A 12,568-nucleotide genomic window follows, 5' to 3' on the forward strand; every position below is an offset into this window, starting at 1 on the left:
GTGGGGCATAGCCCTACGCACCCTGTCACGTTACACTGCTTGTTCAGAAGTCACAGTTCTGTTGTCCTCGTCTTTCCCATCACAAAAAGGCTCCTCTGTCCAGTGGGAGCCCTGTTACACTTCCCACACACCTGAGCTGACTATGTCAGTGCACTCTACAGAGCTTTTTGCATTTCATTTCCCTGGGGTTTTTTTGAAAGGGAAAGGAGGAAAAAAAGCAAAAGGGCCATAGCTGCAGCACTATGGAGCTAAGTGATTCTCCTTTGCACAATTCCACACTTTAATCTGCACGCCTGAAACTTTTGAAATTCACCTGAAGGAGGGAGGGAGGGAGGGAGGAAGGAAGCAGTTGTGCCTACACACACACCACACTGCACAGGGCTGGTGGAAGAGCCTTCAGGTCAGAATTCTGGAGGGAGACCGGTCAGCAGAGAACAGATCATGGGCAAAAGACAGGGAGGAGGCCTGTAGGCGGAATACAGCCTCTTTCGAGAAGTCAGTTAGCCTATGGGCTAGGCTTTGTTGTAAAGGGCTTCCCTTTGGCTCATGCTTAATCCAAACCTGGGAGTGCTGAGCTGACTTAGCGAGTAGTTGGTGATGCTGAGTACCCTACAGGATCCGGCCACTTGTGTCATCAGATTCGGACACACTTGCCCCCTTGTTCCCCAAACATGCAAATCCTTCCCAATTTTGACGGCTCTGAACATAGCCCCCTTCCCACCATCTATCCCAGCATCAAAACATTCTGGGCAGTCAATCAAGAAACCAGATAACAAAACAAAAAAATCTCAACTAATCTTTGTGGCTGAAGAAAGAGCTGATTGTTTTTGCTCCTCACTGAGCCCTTCCTCCCTCCCTCCCACGTCTCTCCCCCAACACCTTAATTCCTTTATTGGAGGAAAAAATCTTGGTATTTGGACTGTTTTGTTTAGCAAATGAGGGCCATGCAAAGTGATCCCCCCAGGCAGCTGCCAGAAGGAGAGAGGGGTGTGTGTATGCTCCCAGCAGCCTTCAGGCATAGAGGGCTCCACCCCAGCAACATGCTATTGATCATGGATCTATCTGGACATAGCCTGGACCCGGAATGATCAAAACTGGGAAGAGCTGGGGGGAGGGGAAGGGGAGAGGAATGCTCTCCCAGGGGAGTGCCAGCAAAAAAAAAAAAAAGCTTTAGTAAGTGGGGTTGGAGGGTGTTGATGAGAACCAAAATCTGTGCCGATTTCAGGACAGCAGCTCTGTTCAGGACAGCAGATTAGTGTTGCTATGAATAGAAAGAGACTTGCTTAAGTCCTCTCCTGAATCAGAGCCTCTTGAAAGACTATGGGGAGGCCTAGGCCAGGTCTACATTACAGACCTATATCGGTGTAACTACGTCCCTCAGGGGTGTAAAAATCCACATACCCTGAGCAAGGTAGTTATACTGACCTAACCCCCCCGTGTAGACAATGCTATGTTGAGGGGAGAGCTTCTCCTGTCGACATAGCTACCGCCTCTCGCAGAGGTGGATTAACTACGCTGAGGAGAGACGCTTTCCTGTCAGCGTAGGAGCATCTTCACTTAAGTGCTACAGCAGCGCAGCTGCACTCATGCAGCTGTACCGATGCAGTATTTTACGTGTAAAAAAGCTGCCCCATGTCTTTAACCTGATTTATGCTAACTCAGGTGAAAACTACAAGATGCCTTATCTCTACTAGGATTTTACTCGTATTGGTTATCACATGTTCTAGCACCATCTGTTCTCCTAGTGCAGGTGAGGCCTCTGAGTAGCAGACAGACACTCACTAAGCAAAATGGCTGCTTCTGGGGCAGGGCAGGGCAGGGCAGAAGCAAGCCACACACTCTTCAGAAACAGCCTAAGCATGTCCAGCAAGCGCAGCTTTCAGAGGAGTTTGTTTGCCAAGTGCTGTCGTCTCCCTTCTGAACTGTGGTTAGGAGAAAGTGTTTTCATTGAAAGGGAAAACAAATAAGCCCAATTTCCCAGCCCCTATCCCTACCTCTCTGCAAGTGCTGCATCCCTTGGGAGCATCTCTCAGCTCTGGGGATCAGCATGTCACCGCTCTACCCTCTAAGCAGAGGACACAAATGGAAGCCTCAGGACATTAGTCAGTCTCACAATACAGCTGCAGAAACATGTTCTCCGTTACTTTAATAAAGATTCCTTCCTATTATTAAGGCCTTGACTACAGAGGGGAAGTTGACCAGCATATCTGTGAATAAACTATTCCAGAAAAGCTATTCAGGTATAATTTAGCTATTCCACAATAGCTCCACATATGGACACTCTATTCCAAAATAAGAGTGTCTTTCATTCAGAAATAATTACTCCACTCACAGAGTAATTACTTTTATTCTGGAACAGATTCCACAAGGGAGAATTATTGTGGAATAGTTAAATTATACCAGAATAGCTATGATGGTCAATTTACTGTGTAGACAAGGCCTGAGACCACAGCAGAGTTACTGAACAAGGGCACTCTAACATCTCATGAGTCAGTGTATTCAGAAAGATTGGTCTTGTGCCCAGGCTGGGGCTCAGGAGTTCTGGCACTGATTTCCTATGTGTCCTTGGGCAAATCACTTAGTTCACATTTTCATAATTGCTCAGCACCCACATTTTAAAACCTGTCCCTTAATCCTTGAGCCTCAGTTCTCCATCTGTAAAATGGAGAGAATACTTCCTTTCTCCGATCTTTTGTCTGCTCTATCTACTTAGATTGTAAGATCTTCAGGGCAGACACTGACTCTCATTATTTATATCAGTGGTCCCCAACCTTTTTCGTCTGGCGGGTGCCAGACGACGAGCCACCGCGGACCGTGGCCGGTGGACGAGCATCCACCGAAATGCCGCCGAGAAGCATCGCCGACAAGCAGCGTCATCCAGTTTTCGGCAGCATTTTGGCGGTGATGCCTCTGGATGACGCTGCTTGTCGGCGGCATTTCGACAGATGCGCGTCCGCCGGCCAGTATGCGGGCGCACATAGATGCCCCAGTGGGCGCCATGGCGCCCCAGGCACCACGTTGGGGACCACTGATTTATATAAAAGCGCCCCACACAATGAGTCTCTGATCTCAGTTGTGCCCTCTAGGCATTACTGGAATACAAATAGTTAATTAGAAAAATAACTCTGCAAAGCAATCTAATTCCAGAACAATCAGAGGATGAAAGAGAATATCATCCTAAACAGACACACAAATCCCAGCACTATAATAACCCCCCAACACACCCAAGAGACAGGAAGAATAAAGAGAAAGGACAAACCAGACCAGGGGTCGGCAACCTTTCAGAAGTGGTGTGCCGAGTCTTCATTTATTCACTCTGATTTAAGGTTTCGCATGCCAGTAATACATTTTAATGTTTTTAGAAGGTCTCTTTCTATAAGTCTATAATAGATAACTAAACTATTGTTGTATGTAAAGTAAATTAGGTTTTTAAAATGTTTAAGAAGCTTCATTTAAAATTAAATTAAAATGCAGAGCCCCCCGGACCGGTGGTCGGGACCCGGGCAGTGTGAGTGCCACTGAAAATCAGCACATGTGCCGCCTGCGGCACGCGTACCATAGGTTGCCTACCCCTGAACCAGACCATCAACGGTATGTGCAACTGTGAATAACATCCCAAGGACAGATACCAAGCTGGACATTAAACCTAAGAATCATCCTGCCACAGTCTGGTTTCACTGACGATTTCATTTTCAAGGAGCAGTTTAAAGGCAAATATCTGCTATTCTGGCCCTGAGGCTGGTTTTGAACTGGTGACCTAGAAGCATTCATCTTGCCAATCAGGAAGGGCAAGAGAGCAAGAGAAGCAAGCATAGGGAGAGCGGGAGTGGGGAAATCTGAGGCTGGGGAGGAGCTTAGCATGCATCGAGCTCAGCTTTTGTCTGATAAGTTTATCAAGCACTGCCGGCTGCTAACTGTCAGCCAGCAAAGCGGGCCTGTTAGGGAGGAGGAACAGCTCCTGGTGTGAGATAGGACAGCCCATGCCTTATCAGAGCGTCTGAACGAAAGAGAGCTGGAGAAAGAGCGTGCTTTCCAACCACTTCATCTGAACAACAGACAGATTGGCAGGAAAAGACTGTCAAGCCCAAACAGGCCTCAACAGACAGACCTATTCCATGCAAATAACTATGTTAAATGCAACAGGAAAGTTGCAAATTTGAGCATGAAATCTCCAGGAAATGCAAAGGTTAAGGCTCTAACAGGAGCCTTGCCAGCAGTGTACATTCAGATTTCCAGCATATAGCCCAGCCAGTTATTGAGCACACTACTTATGCAATGTGGCTGAGAAAACATTTGTTTTGGGACATTAGCTTTCCTGCCATTTTGTGGGTCAAATCTGAGACTTCAATGCAGCATTAATGTGGGGTTTTGCGTATAATTTCCTTGGGAGGTGGGGAGGGACTTATAAAAGAAGAAAATAAGGGAGGGGAATCAGAGAGAAACAAAAAGCCCCCAGCTGAGCAATTGGGCCAGATACCCCTTTACACCACTGTAGCAGTATAAAGGCGCCTGAGTTTAGGAGTAGATGGCACCTATAGCCAGCAAAGCCAAAGGCCCAATAAGCAATTACATTGCCACTCATTTTACACTCCCAGCACAGTGTAAAGAGGGCTGAGTGAATGCAAAATCTGGCCCATTGTGGGGTTTGTATTGAACAGAAGTAATAATATGTGCCACACACAGATAAGCACCATTGTGGCCCCTTTGATGGTGGCAGCCTCAGCAGAGAGGCCATGGACTGAAAGAACTATTATAACCCCTCCTCACCTCCTTCGGGGTGCTGTACAGCACTGGGGCAAGCACCTAGAAGAAGCACTCCCATTTTGGGGGACTGGAGTACAGAGGATGGATCACTCTATTTTATTCTGTTCACTCCCTCTGACGCATCTACTGTTGGAAGAGAGGATACTGGGCTGCATTGACCGTTGGTCTGACCAAGTATGGCCATTCTTATGTTCTTATATATTTCTGCCAGGATTGTGATTGTGACAGAGCCTTGCATACCTGCAGGCCCTCACCCTGCATCAGAACCAGCCATGCTCTGGCTCTTAAGCTGCATTCAAACTGATGATCTCGGGCTTGTCCAGACTCCACTAGAAAGTTTTACTGGCAATAGTTCTGCAGGCGTAGTGCTGCCAGCATAATGCTACTTATAAAACTTTTTTGGCAAAGTGCAGTCACACTCGGTTGCTTCTGTCCATGCACCGCGTCCACGCAGCATGAGATTGTATCAGCAAAAGAAGTGTTGCACCATGAATGTATCACGATCAGTGAAACTGGAGTCTGAGGGCCTATGTTTCCTGGAGGGACTGACTGGAATGGAATGGGTTAGGTTAGACTGGAAGCACCTCAGTCACATGGACAGAGCAGTGCACAGGGTTTAATAAAGTTCCATTTGTTCAACTTAACCTGCATTCAGCTTCACTCTTTGCTAATGAAACAGTGGGTAGGCATCCCAGTGTCCTCTGTGCCACCATCTGCCATGCGGCTGCCACTTTGGGGGAAGGATACCCTCACTCCTCTCGGGGAACTAAGAGACTTTGGGATCAAATTCCCACAGCCCTCTTTATTCCATCCCATAATCTACTGCTCTCCAGCCCGTTACCAGCCCCCTGCACTGTCCAATCCCTTCATGCCTCTAGAAGGCTGAGGCTGGTTCTAAAGCACCTCAGATCCATTCCCAACTTCTGTCAATGCCCTTCTGAGTTTCAAAGGCTTCATCAATGAAAATGACAAAAAACAAACAAATAAACAACCCCCCCCCCCCCCTTGGTTTGGCTCCCTACTGGATCATTTAAAAACAGGACTTATCTCGCTTCCCAGGTCCTTCTATATTAGGAACTTTAACAGGATTTTTGGCAGTGGCGAAGCCTGCTGGTTTCTTCCCTTTATAAAATAGAAGCTATCTTTTGCCTCACATGGGGACTAGGAAGTCAAGAGACTGGAGCATACTATTCCTGAAGGGGCCACATCCTGAAAGGCGGGGGGCCTGGTGAGTCAGCATGTCAATCATCCTCTGCTGCAGCCGGCCATTTATTTTGATCCAGCCTGACTGCAAGTCAGTCAGGTTCAAGAGCTGCCATTCAATAACCCTTGAAAGCGGGAGTTACAAGAACTTCAGCTGCATTCAGAGGCAGTACAGCCTAGTCCACAGAGCACAGGCCCGGCACTCAAGAAACATAGGTTCTATTCCTGGCTCTACCATTGGCCTCCTGAGTGACCTTGGGCAAATCACTTCCCCACTGTGCCTCAGTTTCCCCATCTGTAAAATCAGGACAATGATACTCCTTTGTAGAGTGCTCTGAGATTGTAACTTGGCAACTGTCTCCCAAGCATCCCCTGGCGGCCTGAGGTAGCTCTGCAGTGCCCTGCCTCAGTTTCCCTCCCTATAAAGTTCCACAAGAACTCCACTTCACAGTCCAATGGCAATTAAAACTCTCCCCTTCTCAGGTCCAGTTTATTTAGCCCTTAACACACTAACTCTCCAGGACCCAACACCAGATTGCAGTTTTTCCTCCCCTTGAGTCAGGCGTCCCAACCCTCCTTCCCAGAACAGGGTTCTGTTCCTTTACTCACTGCAGAAAGCAGTCTTGTTCCCTCAATACTCATCTGCAGCTCCAGGCTTCTGTCCTTCCTATCACTCCCTAGCTGGAGTCTCGATGGCACTTACATGAGCTCCTTTTAAGTCCCACTCCCAATGCAGATGTAGCAGGGCAGGGTGAATGGGACAGGACTGGCAGACCCAAGACCTGCTGGCCCTTACAGGGGCAGGCCACCCTGTTACAGAGATCTCTGGGTGAAAAACGCTATATAAGACTAGATACTATTATTTCACTATTATTTCATGTTGAGATAGCACCTGGCATCACAAAGGATCCCAAAGAGCTTCCCAAATTCTTTCTTGCTTTTGAAATTGCAGGCAGCACCACTGAAATGCAGCCACACTTGGTGTGTCATGTGCTCAGCACCTCTAGAACTCAGGCCACTTATTTCAGTGCCCAACTTTAGCCAGCCAGGTTTGAATTTTTGGCCCTAAGTTACTCGCCCAAGGACATATAGGAACTCTGCTGCAGAGCTAAGACTAGACCTCAGATCTGGTGACTTCTAGTCTTGCATACTGATCAGATGATCATCTTTCCTCCCAGAGGGATTTTTGGCTAAGAACCCCAATGTAAAACCCTTACATAGCACCTTCTAACTGAAGATCTCAAAGTACTTTACAAAGATAGATGCATTTTATTAGTCCCATTTTACAGACAAGGAAAGTGAGGCACAGATAAATGAAGTGACTTGTCCAATCTAAGTAACACAGCTGAACAGCGAACCCAGGCATCCGACCTCCCAGACCCTGGTAATCACCATTAGACATTCTAGGACGCATTCAGGCTTGTTGTAATGTGAGCATGTGCAACGCTCTTCAGGTCAGTGGAGTTGCATCACCTGAGTTTGGTGCATTCTCTCAAAATACAAGATTAAAATAAGCAGAAACATGAATGTCTGGAAGTCTCAGCACATGATAAGCCTAGCCACTGTATTGTCTAAAAACAGCTATTTGACATCTTTAAAAATTTTAAGCTACATCCTGTCTGCCTTACACAAGTAACCCCACTGAAATCAATGGGACCACCCATGTTAGTAAGCACGAGTTAGCCTTTAATGGCAATCCATCCTCACCTTGTCATAGGAATCATTGTAAGCTTCAAGGAGAGGTAACATGAGGCCTCCTGGTTGTTTTGTGTTTGTACAGTGCTAGCACAATGGGGTCCTGGTCCATGTCTGGGATTCTTAGGCGCTTCGGCCCAGATACTCAAAAGTGATTTAGGTGCTTAAGTTCCATTGATTTCAATGGGAACTAGGTGCCTCAATACCTTTGGGGCTCTGGGCCCCGGTAATAAAAATACAAATTATTATTATTAATAACAATAATAAATAATAGCTGTCAAAGTCAACCATTTAAATTTGGGGGAATTTCTTCCTTTGCCCCACTCCTTCAATCCCAGTGTCCCCAGCAATCTTAGCTCAGAAATTGAATGTGACTCAGGCCTTAAACTGACGGGTTGTCACTGGCAAAACCTAGAGGCTGGATGTGGCCGCGGTTTTATCACTGCCTGCCAGCTGCCTCCTGTGCCCCTGCCTCCTCCCCGATGATTCAGCAAATCTTCTTACAGGAGAAAAACAAGCATATAAGTGAACAAATCAAAATGTCAGATTACAAAGATGAGCGGGGGAAAGTGTGGCACAAAGAGGGAGATAAAGGGCGGCAGAGTCACGTGGCCCGCGACTGGCAGGACTTACGAAGAATTTCTTTTTTTATTTTGTTTTTGTCTAATAAAAAACCACATGAAAACACGCTAAGAACTTAAACTGATAATACCTTCAAATGCTGAGCTTGCTAGCAATAAAATACAATGCAGAAGTGTGGGAGGAAATGGGGCACATGGTGCTCTCAGTTGTGCTGGTGTAACTGCTGGGGTCAATGGGGTTACTCTCGATTGTCATGACTGTACGTGAGAGCAGCATTTGGTCCAATCTGTTTAATATTATAATATGATACCCATTCTATCATGCAAGCTATTTTCAAAAGTACTTTCTGTTGTTAATACTAATAAAAAAATACTGGCCATGATTTTCAAAAGTCTGAGTGCCCAAGGTGAGACACCAAAAATGGGCTGGGTTTCCAGAAAGTGTTGAGCAGCTGTTCTTGGAAAATCAGCCACCTCAAGTTGGGCACCGAGCATCACTATTTACTTTACAAAAATCTTGTTCAGCAACCCATTTCACCCTCCACTAAAAGGCAGCCACCTCTGGAGTGGAATGTGGCAGCTGCTTAACAATTCAAAGCAATACTACACAACAGAAGAGAAAATGAAAAAGAAACCGCAATAGGAGTTTAGATAGAAAAAATGTAACTTCCAAAACTGGAATTTGACCAGGACATAACTGTTAAAGACCCCCTACTTTTACAGAAAATCCCATGGAATCTTAATGACCCAGTTGGATAGTGCCTTTTATAGGAAGAGATCTATATTGCCCATATTTGATGATCTAGGACAGGGATCGGCAACCTTTGGCACGCGGCCCGTCAGGGATATCCGCTGGGGGGCCGAGACTGTTTGTTTACCTGCAGCATCCGCAGGTTCAGCCAATTGCAGCTCCCACTGGCCGCGGTTCATCATTCCAGGCCAATGGGGGCTGCGGGAAGTGGCGTGGGCCGAGGGATGTGCTGGTTTCCCAGTTCATATTTAGTATTCACAAGTCCCTCCTTTCCTGCAGCATGGGCAAGTCTCCCTGAGGTCTGCCACACTCCAAGATATAGCTATACACAAGACCGAAACACAAACACAAAATGAAGACATAGCAGGAAAGCCAGAAAGCCAGGTTTGAGCACTGGCCTGCTAAACCCAGGGTTGTGAGTTCAATCCTTGAGGGGGCCACTTGGGGATCTGGGGCAAAATCAGTACTTGGTCCTGCTAGTGAAGGCAGGGGGCTGGACTCGATGACCTTTCAAGGTCCCTTCCACTTCTAGGAGATGGGATATCTCCATTAATTCATTAATATTAATTTAAAAAAAGTTGCTCAAGAATTTGTGATGTCATGTTGTGAGTGTGTGTGTTTGTGTATCCTGGAGGATGAAAACTGTGAACGTTAATTCTGCTCTCACACCAGTTTCACACCAACATAACTCTTCTTATTTACACCAGTGTAAGCAAGAGGAAACCCAAGATCTGTGTACTGGTCATGGGGTACTGCTGATCGGAACAACTGACCTAACTTGCCATAGTCCTATCCACTCCATACCTCACCTGTACACCAGCGCATATTAGAAACCTGTTAAAGTCACACATTGCCTTAGAGCTTGGAAATGTATTATTGTGGCAAGTATTCATTCTTCAACACTATAGCCTGGGTGACTGTTAATGAGATAAGAACAGGGCTGAACATTAGTGTAACTGACTAGTGGGAATCTAAGTATCTCATACCCATGTGTACAAAAGAAAATAAGTCACCCATATGAGACTGCTGATCCAGCTCACAATATTTGAACTGGGTACTTCATGCAACAAGCTCTTCACCCCCACAGCTAGCAGAGAACTGACACATCTGTACTTGCCCTACCTCGGGTTGGAGGAGCAGAGGAAATGTGGGATAGAGAGGTGGGGAAACACCAATGCTCCTTGAGTCTCTTTTACTGGCTGTCACATCAACAGCATCTTTGGTATTCTTAGAGGGTCCTGTGGCACCTATGAGACTAACAGACTTTCTGTTAGTCTCAAAGGTGCCACAGGACCCTCTGTTGCTTTTTACAGATTCAGACTAACACGGCTACCCCTCTGATACTTGGTATTCTTAGAGGAGATACTCAGCCCTGACATAAGTGGTTGCAGCTCCCACTGACCTGAAAGGATCAGAGTCATGGTCCACCCATGTGTTTTTCCTTCAAATGGAGTGAAAGCCACCATGCTAATAGATAGGGAGAGCTGGCATAAGAGTGAAGGATGGAAAAGTGGATAGGTGGCAAATACCAAACCTAGCCACAGGGCTGCAAGTTCTTCCATGTCTCCAGGTATCTGAATCAGTGCAGATGATGAGACTCCGGGGCAACTCAAGAGTATTTTATTTTTGAAAGATGTTAATTCTTTCTGAAATATTCACTTAAAAACAGGTGTCTCTATCATGGCGAACGCTGAATTCTTATTGTGCCCAGGTAATTATTGACATATAAATCTTATTCTAAATGATCACAACACCCTGTTGGATTAACAAACCATAGTGCTGCTGTCAGCTGAATTCTGTCCCAGTGCGCCCCCTGCTGTAGGTCAGATGAATATCAGCAACAATTGTATGCAATGGTGTTGCCCTGTCGATCCCAGGATACTGGAGAGACAAGGTAGGTGAGGTAATAACTTTTATTGGAACCAACTTCTTTTGGTGAGAGAGACAAGCTTTCGAGCTTACACAGAGCTCTTCTTCAGCTCTGGGAAATCGACACAGAGCGTCACAGCTAAATACAGGGTGGCACAGATTGTTTATCATAAGTAATTAACACGTATTACTAGGGACCATTAACCTTGAACCCTACTTATGCTAAACAATCTGTTCCACCTCTTATTTAGCTGTGACATTCTGTGTACATTTCCCAGAGCTGAAGAAGAGCTCTGTGTAAGCTCGAAAGTTTGTCTCTCTCACCAACAGAAGTCGGCCCAGTAAAAGATATTACCTCACCCACCTTGCTTCTCTAATCGGCAACTATTGCAAGAACTCTTTCAATACATAATGTGTAATAGGAAATGATGATTGTTTTATTTATCAGTTGCCATGTTGCCAACTTGCACGATACTATCTTGAGTTTCACGATAATTAGTGTACTCCTTAAAGCCCCAGTTCCCAGAAACAAGGGACTATTTCAAATCTGAGCTTTCATTTAAAAAAAAAAAAAAAAAGCCAGTTTCTAACCTTAATGGTTGCAGAGAAAAGCTTAGAAATGTGATGCTGGAATATCCTGAAAGCTCAAAACACAGAAAGTATATAAAAACAACCCCAAATTAATTATTTATTATAAATCTCATGATTTGTAAAATAATCTCATGATTTTGGGTGTCCTGATTCATGACTTTTGAACATTTGGAATCGGCTATACTACTTCCACCCTCTACCAAGGTTCTCTGGGCGTAGCACAAAACAATTAACTACAGCTGCAACAACAAAAAAGCAAACAATTAAAAAAACAACAAAATAAATTTAAGAAGTGTAAAACAATGAAACACTAGATATAAATTAAAATAGAATCGGCTTGATTCTGCTGTCATGTACATCTGTCTTATGTGTAACTCCACTCACTGCTGTGGAGTTACTTCTGATTTAAATCAGCAAAAACAGAGTAAAATCAGGCCCAATGATTCTATAAGAACATTTTTTTAAATGATAGGTTCTATCTACCTGTGTACCTTAGGCTTTCTCCATAATTTACACCAGTACACCCCCCCCAAAAAAAGCCAACAACAACAACAAAACAACAGATATCCAGGTTCATTATCAATACTAAAAGGAAAACAAAGGAGGACAATGTGGTACAATAAATGGGGCACTGACCTGATAGCCAGAAGACACAGGTTCTGTTCTGTCCTCTACCATGGATCTGCTGTGTGACCTGGGGCAAGTTACTCCATTGCTCTGTGCCTCTTTCCCGCTCCTGGATCCTTGGAGAAGGAACTACACGGAAGGCTAGCCATGTTACTCAGTGCATCATTGGAAGGCACCCAGATACCGCAATAATAGAGATGGAATAAGAACCTGAATGGAAGAGCAGCGAATGAGTTGTAAAATGTACAGGTTTGGGGGATGCCACACAAGGGCGTGGAGGCTACAGGCTGAGGTGCGCCTGTGGGAGCCGCACGCAGGACTTCAGGCAACGGGCTGAGGATTTGAGGGTGAAAGCAAGGGCACTGTGGGAGGGAAGCTAGTTAATGGTCTCAAAGCTGTGGAGAAGTGGAAGAGGCACAATGAAGGGGCTGGAGCAGGAGGACTCACACAAACCTGGTGGCGTGATGGGCTGATTTGGGTGGGAGCC

The sequence above is a fragment of the Chrysemys picta genome, chromosome 18 (assembly GCF_011386835.1).
Source record: "Chrysemys picta bellii isolate R12L10 chromosome 18, ASM1138683v2, whole genome shotgun sequence".
In the NCBI taxonomy this organism is placed as follows: domain Eukaryota; kingdom Metazoa; phylum Chordata; order Testudines; family Emydidae; genus Chrysemys; species Chrysemys picta.